This window comes from Spea bombifrons, chromosome 3 (assembly GCF_027358695.1).
Source record: "Spea bombifrons isolate aSpeBom1 chromosome 3, aSpeBom1.2.pri, whole genome shotgun sequence".
Classification (NCBI taxonomy): domain Eukaryota; kingdom Metazoa; phylum Chordata; class Amphibia; order Anura; family Pelobatidae; genus Spea; species Spea bombifrons.
Window position 1 is genome coordinate 119,414,196 of NC_071089.1, and position 9,859 is coordinate 119,424,054.

Below are 9,859 nucleotides of genomic sequence, written 5' to 3' on the forward strand. Positions count from 1 at the left end.
AACCCCCCAGAGCTGTATACAGTAATATAACCCCCCAGAGCTGTATACAGTAATATAACCCCCCAGCGCTGTATACAATAATATAACCCCCCAGCGCTGTATACAGTAATATAACCCCCAGCGCTGTATACAGTAATATAACCCCCCAGCGCTGTATACAGTAATATAACCCCCCAGCGCTGTATACAGTAATATAACCCCCAGCACTGTATTCAGTAATATAACCCCCAGCGCTGTATACAGTAATATAACCCCAGCACTGTATACAGTAATATAACCCCCCCAGAGCTGTATACAGTAATATAACCCCCCCAGTGCTGTATACAATAATATAACCCCCCAGCGCTTTATACAGTAATATAACCCCCAGCGCTGTATACAATAATATAACCCCCAGCGCTGTATAGAGTAATATAACCGCCCAGTGCTGTATAAAGTAATAATCCCCCAGCGCTGTATACAGTAATTTAACCCCCTCCTCCCTGTATACAGTAATTTAACCCCCCTCGTCGCTGTATATAGTAATGTAAACCCACCCACCTCATCGCTGTATACAGTAATTTAACCCCCTCGTCGCTGTATACAGTAATGTAGTTCTGTTTTGACAAAAACCTGGTGTTATCTCATTTTATTCCAATAAACTCCCTTCAATTGCAGACCTGGAGGTGCCATTGCTGTCAGTCGTGATATTTTGGGTGACTTTCCCGGTTCAAACGTCAGTGCTAAAGAATACTCTCTTTCTTCCATGAGTCAGGGGTCAGATGAGTTTTTAAAGAGTCAGAGGGTCCCAGCCCATTCCATTGCTGACTGCAAGGCAGTATGATAAGGAATTGGTAGCATCGGGTAACTTATAGATATGAAAGCGAGACTTATGATTTGTCCTGGCGTTTAATACAGCAAGAGTTATCAGTTATTGAAATTATTTCATACCACCAATAGCCACAAAAAAGAAAAATGTTAAAAATTATTAAAAATAGGTTGTTTTTAAAGTCTACTCTGTCTGATATTAAAATTGTTGGCATGTCCCATATTTCCTTTACATTTTTTTTAACCTGACCATAAGGGATTAATTAGTGGGTAATTACTTAGAGTTAGATAGAGGTAAAAAAAAGAAAAAAAAAAAAAAAAGAAAACATAAAATAAATGAAAATAGGAGTATACTGTTTCAGTGAATATCGTTTTTGTATTTTTTCCTCTCCATTAAAAAAAAGGAAACCCTGCTTGCCCTGTAAAAAGAAAAAATAATATAATCTGTGTGGGTACCCAAAATGAGAAAGAGGTAAATAATGGTAGAAGAGAGACATAGTAAAAACATGAAAATTTCTCTGATCCTGTAGCATTAACGAGCCCTGGTCCTTAATGCTTTAAATCAGCTTGAGGGTCCAGGCCATCATTTGCAGTATTCCTGGCACTACCAGTCTTGGCCACTAGGTGACAGTCTTTATCCATATACAGTATCAATAGATTCCTACTCTTAGTACCTCCAATGGTTACATTTATTTTAATAAAAACGTATCACCATAACTCATATTATCTCTGGTGCTGTCTGTAAACTTCCTAGACCAGGGGTGTCCAAACTGCGGCCCTCCAGCTGCTGCAGGACTACATCTCCCATAATGCTCTTTTAGCTAAGGGGCTGGCTGAGGAGTATGGGAGATGTAGTCCTGCAGCAGCTGGAGGGCCGCAGTTTGGACACCCCTGTCCTAGTCGCTTCTAAATTGCTTGCTGTAACACCTGACGGTAGTAGCACAGAAACTTAATGTCTACTCGGTGTAGTTTTGAAACAGCTTGTATGTGGTTGTCTCCGTGGCGCAATCGGTTAGCATGGTTGCCTGTTAACTGTGTGGTCGGTGGTTCCAGCCCACCCCGGATGAGCTGGATGTTTTCCTGAAAAACAACTTTCCCATGTTCGCAACACCAATGAACTGAGGGATATATTAAAAAATGGAAACGTGGAATCCTTAAAGCTTTCCAACCTAAAGACAAATCTTCTTATACCACTTGTGGGAAAACAGCTTGTATGTGGTTGTCTCCGTGGCGCAATCGGTTAGCATGGTTGCCTGTTAACTGTGTGGTCGGTGGTTCCAGCCCACCCCGGATGAGCTGGATGTTTTCCTGAAAAACAACTTTCCCATGTTCGCAACACCAATGAACTGAGGGATATATTAAAAAATGGAAACGTGGAATCCTTAAAGCTTTCCAACCTAAAGACAAATCTTCTTATACCACTTGTGGGAATTTTATTTTATCCATAAAAAAACTAAGAAAAAGCGTTTTGGCTTAGTGGCGATTTTGGAATGCTTACATTTTTTTATTTATTTTTTTAACAAAATAGTGGCGTTCAAGGGGAGAATACTTTTTTCATGCAATGTCATCAATGACAGAAGTTATTAACCCTATGTGACAATTAATCTTATGCAAGACCAGTTCACTCTCGTAAGGGGTACATCTGGTCCTTGCACCTTTTGTTGTTCAATTCTGTATAATGTCATGCTTAAACAGAGAGGAGACTTTAATATGTGGATCTTGGTTGTTTTTTTAACTTAAGCCATTTCTGCAACACTAAACATTGATAACTTCAAACCTTCATCATTCCAGAGGGCTTAATGACCATAGCATTGGTGTTGCAAACACAGGAATGAAAGTTTTCAGGAAAACATCATGCTCATCCCTGGGTGGGCTTGAACCACCAACCTTTTGGTTAACATCCAAACACGCTAACCAAGTGCGCCGCAGAAACAACCACATGTGACTTTTTTCAGAGAAGCAGTGAGGATTATGACTTTAAACCTTCAGCATTCCAGAGGGCTTAGTGACCATAGCAGAAGAATTGACAGTTGTATCTCAACTGTTTATACATTATTTCATGATGGTGAGAACCAGTAGCGTACCTAGCGGGGGGCGGGGGGGTGGTCCGCACCGGGTGCCGCTCATCAGGGGAGTGCCAACTTGCCGGCATCCGGCACCCCTCCAGAGACGGTCGGACAGTAATGTCCGCCGCTGGAGGAGCAGGCTCGCAAGGGAGCGGTATCAGAGGTCTTTCACAGACCTCCGGCTCCCTTGAGTGATTTTAAGCCGGTTCAAGGATCTCCCTTGAACCTAGCTTAAAATCACTCAAGGGAGCCGGAGGTCTGTTAAAGACCTCCGATACCGCTCCCTTGCGATCCGCGCTGCAACAGCTGTTGTGCGCCGGGGTTTGTTGTCAGATCCCGGCGCACAACACTGAAGCCGCGCCCCCCGCTGTCCGTGCCCTCTGAACCCCGTGCCCTCTGAAGAAGACAGAAGAACTGAAGAAGAAGAGGAGTGAAGAGCAGGAAAAGGAGCTGTAAGGAGAAAAGAGGAAAGGTAGGAAAGCATTCAGTGAGAGTGGATTGGTGTATGTGTGTGGATTGGTGTATATGTGTGGATTGGTATGTGTGTGGATTGGTGTATGTGTGTGGATTGGTATGTGTGTGGATTGGTGTATGTGTGTGGATTGGTATGTGTGTGGATTGGTGTATGTGTGTGGATTGGTGTATGTGTGTGGATTGGTATGTGTGTGGAGTGGTATATGTGTGGATTGGTATGTGTGTGTGGATTGGTATGTGTGTGTGGATTGGTATGTGTGTGGATTGGTATGTGTGTGGATTGGTATGTGTGGATTGGTATATGTGTGGATTGGTATGTGTGTGGATTGGTATGCGTGTGGATTGGTATGCGTGGATTGGTATGTGTGGATTGGTAAGTGTGGATTGGTAAGTATGTGAGAGTGATGGGTGTTATGCTGTACCATTTCCAATGTATTTTTCATTATATAATTATGCTCTAAAGTACATCATAACTCCCATCACTCTATACTGTTCCATACAGTGGCAGAGCTGGGAGACAGAGGCCTTGCACCCCCACCGCAGGACTCCTGAAAGGTAAGTGAACTTCAAAGAGGGAGAGGGTAGATAGTTAGGAGGGGTAGATAGGGAGAAGGGAGTGATAAGGGGTAGATAGGGAAGAAGGGAGCGAGAAGGGGTAGATAGGGCAGAAGGGAGCGAGAAGGGGTAGATAGGGCAATCATACTCCTATCATGCCAAGTCTGTGAGTGCCTCCTGGAATCTGGGTATGCCTGGGCATGATAGGAATGTGATTGCTGTTGACAATTATATATATATATAGTTATTTAATTGTTTTGCCCTATTTTGGTGTGTTACTTACTTTAAATAAAAGTGTTAGATTTTTTTATGGTGTGTGGGGGGGTCATATTCATTTTCGGCCAGGTAGTTTTAAAGTGTGTGTGTGGGGGGGGGGTGCCAAATACAGGATCCGCCCCGGGTGCCAAATACTCTAGGTACGCCCCTGGTGAGAACTTGTACTCCTAAATTGTCTATTCATGGTTTTTTATCATTTGGGAAGAAACTGGCAAAAAGTTGGCACTTTCGAAGCTTGAAGAAGAGATTTGGAGAAAAAAGTCAGGAATTTTTATCATTTGCAAAGAAAGTGCCACAAAAAGCAGAGTGGCGCAGTGGAAGCGTGCTGGGCCCATAACCCAGAGGTCGATGGGTCGAAACCATCCTCTGCTAGATGTCATATTTACATGGGGTTAATAACGTATGATATTGCATGAAAACAGCATTCTCCCCTCGGTCAAACTTCTATACGAAAAGCAGAGTGCCGCAGTGGAAGCTGTGGCACTCTGCTAGATGTCATTTTTACATAGGGTTAATAACTTCTGTCATTGATGATATTGCATTAAAACAGCATTCTCCCCTCGAACAAACTGCTGTACGAGAAGCAGAGTGGCGCAGCGGAAGCGTGCTGGCCCCATAACCCAGTGGTCAATGGATCAAAACCATTCTCTGCTAGATGTCACTTTTACATAGGGTTAATAACTTCTGTCATTGATGATATTGCATTAAAACAGCATTGTCCCCGCGGACAAACTGCAACACAAAAAGCAGAGTGGCGCAGCGAAGCGTGCTGGGCCCATAACCCAGAGGTCGATGGATCAAAACCATCCTCTGCTAGATGTCATTTTTACATAAAGTTAATAACTTCTGTCATTGATGATATTGCATTAAAACAGCATTCTCCCCTCGGACAAACAGCTCTACGAAAAGCAGAGTGGCGCAGCGGAAGCGTGCTGGGCCCATAACCCAGAGGTCAATGAATCGAAACCATCCTCTGCTAGATGTCATTTTTACATAGGGTTAATAACTTCTGTCATTGATGATATTGCATTAAAACAACATTCTCCCCTCGGACAAACTGCTCTTGAAAAGCAGAGTGGCGCAGCGGAAGCGTGCTGGGCCCATAACCCAGAGGTCGATGGATTGAAACCATCCTCTGCTAATTTTGTTTTTATAATGTCAGTTTTCTGTTTAAGCACAACTGGCGTTGCATAAGATTAATTGGCACGTAGGGTTAACAACTTGTGTCATTTATAATATTGTATGAAAACGGCATTCTCCCCTTGCCAGCCACTATTTTGGTAACGGCTGCCTGAATTATTAACAACATGTTATTAACAACCCTGAGATTAAGTGTCTCATGCTCTACCGACTGAGCTAGCCGGGCTGTGATATCTGCATGTTACCCATAGAATTGGGGCTACTATCACTTGTTGCACTCAGCGCTATCTTAGGAACGTTTAGAGAAATTCCCATAAAAACCGCATGCTTGCCCAATGCGGGGCCTGAACCCACAGCCCTGAGATTAAGAGTCTCATGCTCTACTGACTGAGCTAGCCAGGCTGCTATGCCTGCATGTGCCCCACTGGTGGGCTTTTAGTGGACGATAAATAAGCATGAAATCCGCGTATGACACATGCCAAGCTCATAAGTAGTGCAATGGATGCTCTATGAATACATCCTAATTTGAAGCTGAACGCCTTTGGCTTTTTCATATTATCACTCTTATTGGTGTTGGGAGGAATACGGGCGTAGGCTATGAACTGCAATTTTTAAAGGTTGACATAAAAACTATATCTTTGCCCATCGCGGGGCTTGAACCCACGACCCTGCGATTAAGAGTCTCATGCCCTACCGACTGAGATAGCCGGACTGCGATCCTGCATGTTCCCCACAAAATCGGGGCTACTATCACTTGTTGCACTCAGCAGTATCTCAGGAACTTTTAGAGAAATTGCCATAAAAGCCACATCTTCGCCCAACGTGGGGCTCAAACCCACAACCCTGAGATTAAGAGTCTCATGCTCTACCGACCGAGCTAGCCAGGCCGTGATATCTACATGTTGCCCACAGAATCGGGGCTACTATCACTTGTTGCACTCAGCGCTATCTTAGGAACGTTTAGAGAAATTGCCAGGACTCGAGATGGTCACCAGCTCCATTTGACATAGAAGAAAGAAGTCAAAAGCTTTATCAAAGAAGGGAAAAATCTTTTGTCATATTATTTCCCCTAGGCTCTGTCATCTGAAGGTTTAAGCTTAGGCCCACCAGTAAACATCAGAAAAAGCTGGCATGAAATCTGCCTATGACACCTGCCAAGCTCATAAGTAGTGCAATGGATGCTGTATAAATACATCCTAATTTGAAGCTGAACGCCTTTGGCTTTTTCATATTATCACTCTTATTGGTGTTGGGAGGAATACCGGCGTAGGCTATGAACTGCAATTTTTAAAGGTTGACATAAAGACTATATCTTCGCCCAACGTGGGGTTCGAACCCACGACCCTGAGATTAAGAGTCTCGTGTTCTACCGACTGAGATAGCCGGGCTGCGATCCTTCATGTTTCCCACAAAATCGGGGCTACTATCACTTGCTGCACTCAGCAGTATCTCAGGAACTTTTAGAGAAATTGCCATAAAAACCACATCTTCACCCAACGTGGGGCTCAAACCCACGACCACGAGATTAAGACTCTCATGCTCTACAGACTGAGCTAGCCGGGCTGTGATTTTGCATGTTCCCCACAGACTCTCATGCTCTACAGACTGAGCTAGCCGGCCTGTGATCTTGCATGTTCCCCACAAAGTCGGGCCAACTATCACTTGTTGCACTCAGCAGTATCTCAGGAACTTTTAGAGAAATTGCCATAAAAACCACATCTTCACCCAACGTGGGGCTCGAACCCACGACCCTGAGATTAAGAGTCTCATGCTCTACCGACTGAGCTAGCCGGGTTGTGAAATTTGTGTAAACCCCACAGAATCGGGGCTACTATCACTTGTTGCACTCAGCGCTATTTTAGGAACGTTTAGAGAAATTGCCATAAAAACCACATCTTCGCCCAACGCGGGACTTGAACCCACGACCCTGAGATTAAGAGTCTCATGCTCTACCGACTGAGCTAGCCAGGCTGCTATACCTGCATGTACCCCACTGGTGGGCTTTTAGTGGACGATAAATAAGCATGAAATCTGCATATGACACATGCCAAGCTCATAAGTAGCGCGATGGATGCTGTATGAATACATCCTAATTTGAAGATGAACGCCTTTAGCATTTTCATATTATCAGTCTTATTGGTGTTGGGAGGAATACGGGCGTAGGCTGTGAACTGCGATTTTCAAAGGTTGACATAAAAACTACATCTTCGCCCAACGTGGGGCTCGAACCCACAACGCTGAGATTAAGAGTCTCATGCTCTACAGACTGAGCTAGCCGGGCTGTGATTTTGCATGTTCCCCACAAAATCGGGGCTACTTTCACTTGTTGCACTCAGCAGTATCTCAGGAACTTTTAGAGAAATTGCCATAAAAACCACATATGCGCCCAAAGTGGGGCTCGAACGCACGACCCTGAGATTAAGAGTCTCATGCTCTACCGACTGAGCTAGCCGGGCTGTGACATTTGTGTGAACCCCACAGAATCGGGGCTACTATCACTTGTCGCACTCAGCGCTATTTTAGGAACGTTTAGAGAAATTGCCAGGACTCGAGATGGTCACAGCTCCATTTGACATACAAGAAAGAAGTCAAAAGCTTTATCAAAGAAGGGAAAAATCTTTTGTCATATTATTTCCCCTAGGCTCTGTCATCGGAAGGTTTAAGCTTAGGCCCACCAGCAAACATCAGAAAAAGCTGGCATGAAATCTGCCTATGACACCTGCCAAGCTCATAAGTAGTGCAATGGATGCTGTATAAATACATCCTAATTTGAAGCTGAACGCCTTTGGCTTTTTCATATTATCACTCTTATTGGTGTTGGGAGGAATACCGGCGTAGGCTGTGAACTGCGATTTTCAAAGGTTGACATAAAAACTATATCTTCGCCCAACGTGAGGCTCGAACCCACGACCCTGAGATTAAGAGTCTCATGCCCTACCGACTGAGCTAGCCAGGCTGTGATCTTTCATGTTCCCCACAAAATCGGGGCTACTATCACTTGTTGCACTCAGCAGTATCTCAGGAACTTTTAGAGAAATTGCCATAAAAACCACATATTCGCCCAACGTGGGGCTCAAACCCACAACCCTGAGATTAAGAGTGAAATGCTGTACCGACTGAGCTAACCGGGCTACTATATCTGCATTTAACCCACTGGTGGGCTTTTAGTGGACGATAAATAAGCATGAAATCTGCGTATGACACATGCCAAGGTCATAAGTAGCGCAATGGATGCTGTATGAATACATCCTAATTTGAAGATGAACGCCTTTAGCATTTTCATATTATCAGTCTTATTGGTGTTGGGAGGAATACGGGCGTAGGCTGTGAACTGCGATTTTCAAAGGTTGACATAAAAACTATATCTTCGCCCAAAGTGGGGCTCGAACCCACTACCCAGAGATTAAGAGTCTCATGCTCTACCGACTGAGCTAGCCAGGCTGCGATCTTGCGTGTTCCCCACAAAATCGGGGCTACTATCACTTGTTGCACTCACCAGTATCTCAGGAACTTTTAGAGAAATTGCCATAAAAACCACATCTTCGCCCAACGTGGGGCTCGAACCCATGACCCTGAGATTAAGAGTCTCATGCTCTACCGACTGAGCTAGCCGGGCTGTGATATCTACAAGTTGCCCACAGAATCGGGGCTACTATCACTTGTTGCTCTCAGCGCTATCTTAGGAACGTTTAGAGAAATTGCCAGGACTCGAGATGGTCACCAGCTCCATTTGACATAGAAGAAAGAAGTCAAAAGCTTTATCAAAGAAGGGAAAAATCTTTTGTCATATTATTTCCCCTAGGCTCTGTCATCTGAAGGTTTAAGCTTAGGCCCACCAGTAAACATCAGAAAAAGCTGGCATGAAATCTGCCTATGACACCTGCCAAGCTCATAAGTAGTGCAATGGATGCTGTATAAATACATCCTAATTTGAAGCTGAACGCCTTTGGCTTTTTCATATTATCACTCTTATTGGTGTTGGGAGGAATACCGGCGTAGGCTGTGAACTGCAATTTTCAAAGGTTGACATAAAAACAATATCTTCGCCCAACGTGGGACTCGAACCCACGACCCTGAGATTAAGAGTCTCATGCTCTACCGACTGATCTAGCCGGGCTGTGATATCTGCATGTCACCCACAGAATCGGGACTAATATCACTTGTTGCACTCAGCGCTATCTTAGGAACGTTTAGAGAAATTGCCATAAAAACCACATGTTTGCCAAATGTGGGGACCGAACCCACAGCCCTGAGATTAAGAATCTTATGCTCTACTGACTGAGCTAGCCAGGCTGCTATACCTGCATGTGCCCCACTGGTGGTCTTTTAGTGGACGATAAATAAGCATGAAATCTGCGTATGACACCTGCCAAGCTCATAAGTAGTGCAATGGATGCTGTATGAATACATCCTAATTTGAAGCTGAACGCCTTTGGCTTTTTCATATTATCACTCTTATTGGTGTTGGGAGGAATACGGGCGTAGGCTGTGAACTGCAATTTTTAAAGGTTGACATAAAAACTATATCTTCGCCCAACATG

The 9,859-nt window shown here is 44.3% G+C and overlaps 3 non-coding genes across 3 annotated transcripts in view; all 3 read right to left on the reverse strand.

Annotated features, from left to right (window-relative positions):
- Positions 1 to 7,040: 7,040 nt before the first annotated feature.
- On the reverse strand, positions 7,041 to 7,113 carry TRNAK-CUU (transfer RNA lysine (anticodon CUU)). The gene has a single exon. It is a non-coding gene; the product is annotated as a tRNA-Lys (tRNA).
- Positions 7,114 to 7,216: 103 nt separating this feature from the next.
- Positions 7,217 to 7,289, reverse strand: TRNAK-CUU (transfer RNA lysine (anticodon CUU)). Its single transcript has one exon. It is a non-coding gene; the product is annotated as a tRNA-Lys (tRNA).
- Positions 7,290 to 9,848: 2,559 nt separating this feature from the next.
- Positions 9,849 to 9,859, reverse strand: part of TRNAK-CUU (transfer RNA lysine (anticodon CUU)) — a 73-nt gene continuing 62 nt past the window's right edge. Inside the window, exon 1 of the tRNA in view lies at positions 9,849 to 9,859. This exon is cut by the window's right edge and continues 62 nt beyond it. This is a non-coding gene — a tRNA (tRNA-Lys).